The sequence below is a fragment of the Suncus etruscus genome, chromosome 4, assembly GCF_024139225.1.
Source record: "Suncus etruscus isolate mSunEtr1 chromosome 4, mSunEtr1.pri.cur, whole genome shotgun sequence".
NCBI classification, from domain to species: Eukaryota; Metazoa; Chordata; class Mammalia; order Eulipotyphla; family Soricidae; genus Suncus; species Suncus etruscus.
In genome coordinates, this window is record NC_064851.1 from 72,534,746 (window position 1) to 72,536,278 (window position 1,533).

At 30.1% G+C, this 1,533-nt stretch overlaps 1 non-coding gene across 1 annotated transcript; it reads left to right on the plus strand.

The window, feature by feature from the left end:
* Positions 1-295: 295 nt before the first annotated feature.
* Positions 296-400, plus strand: LOC126007523 (U6 spliceosomal RNA). Its single transcript, XR_007495079.1, has one exon. It is a non-coding gene; the product is annotated as a U6 spliceosomal RNA (small nuclear RNA).
* Positions 401-1,533: the final 1,133 nt, after the last annotated feature.

Consider the following 1,533-nt stretch of genomic DNA (forward strand, 5'->3'; position numbering starts at 1 on the left):
AAATGATATTATATATCTATTAAACTGAGTAAATTATATGAATCTGGAAAAAACACTATAATTTTATTAATTTAAAAATTGCTAAAAGTAAATATATGTAAATATTTGTATAAAAACTAAATGTTATATCAGTTGCTATACATTTAAATATATAACTGTACAAGAAAATCTATAAAGGGCAACATTAATTATATAAAATAATCTATACTAAAAGCCATCTGATCTAAATTGTTCATGTTCATCATGTTCATCAGGCTGTTTGAATAAATAAAATACCTTAAAAATACTAAAAAGCATGCTCGCTTCAGCATCACATATACTAAAATTGGAATGATACAGAAAAGATTAGCATGGTCCCTGTGCAAGGATGACATGCAAATTTGTGGTATTTCATATTTAAAAAAATACTAAAAAGAAAAACAAAAATATCCATAATGTTATTAATAAAGTAACCAAACTGTTTCCATTTGAGACTATTAAACATTAAGGTTTTTTAAATTTCTTTTTTAAGTTGTATAAGTTTATTGAGTTCTAGAGTATTATGACTATAATATGACTATGTTCTCTTGAGTTTGTTGTTGTTTAGTAACTGCATATGCAATTTAGAGGTTAGTCATAGAAGCATGACAATTACATAGATCAGAAATTCCTCCTCTGTGTAAGTCATTCTCTAATAATAAGCTGCACTAGTCCAAATGCTAATCTCTGTGAATTCTGTTTTTAACATCAACTTCTGTGTGCCACAAGATCAGCTTTCTGAAACTGCTGAACAGCTATGAATTAGAAACAGGATCATTTAAGAAGTTTTTGAATTAATCTCTTCTTCAAGTGTTACAATCCCAACTGCCTATTATCTGATGTCAGAAAATATTGTTTTGTATGGCTTCTCCCTGTTTTTGGAAAAAAGATTGCTGTCATCCAATTTGGATGCAGAAATTCATTTCTATAAATTTTACATGCACTGACTCAGATTAACAATGTGGTTGTATATAGTTTATATAAAATATTTCTCATATTGTCTTGCTTATTATTACTATTTTACTTTATGTATTTTTACTTTACATTTATCTTATCTTTGAATAACAACCTGCTCACTTTAGAATTACTTTTATTCTAATTTATTTTGAAAAAAATAGAATGTTTCTAAACTCATCTCTCAAAAGCACACTCAATTTTTTTTTCATTTTTTTGGTTTTTGGGCTAACCCCGTGACGCTGAGGGATTACTCCTTCATATGTTCTCAGAAATCACTCCTGGCTTGGGGGACAATTTGGCATGCCAGGGGATCCAACCGTGTCCGTCCTAGGTCAGTCACGTGCAAGGCAAACACCTTACCGCCTTACCACTGTGCCATTGTTCTGGACCCAAGTACATTCAATATTTAACTAGCCATAAAGAGCATTGCTGCCACCTGAATTATTATTTATATTTATTTCAGTCTAATTTCAGTATCATACTGGTCTCCTATTTGACTCTAGATGCATTCTCTTATCCTCTCTTATGGCCCATCTTTCTTTGTCAAAATTTGTTGAT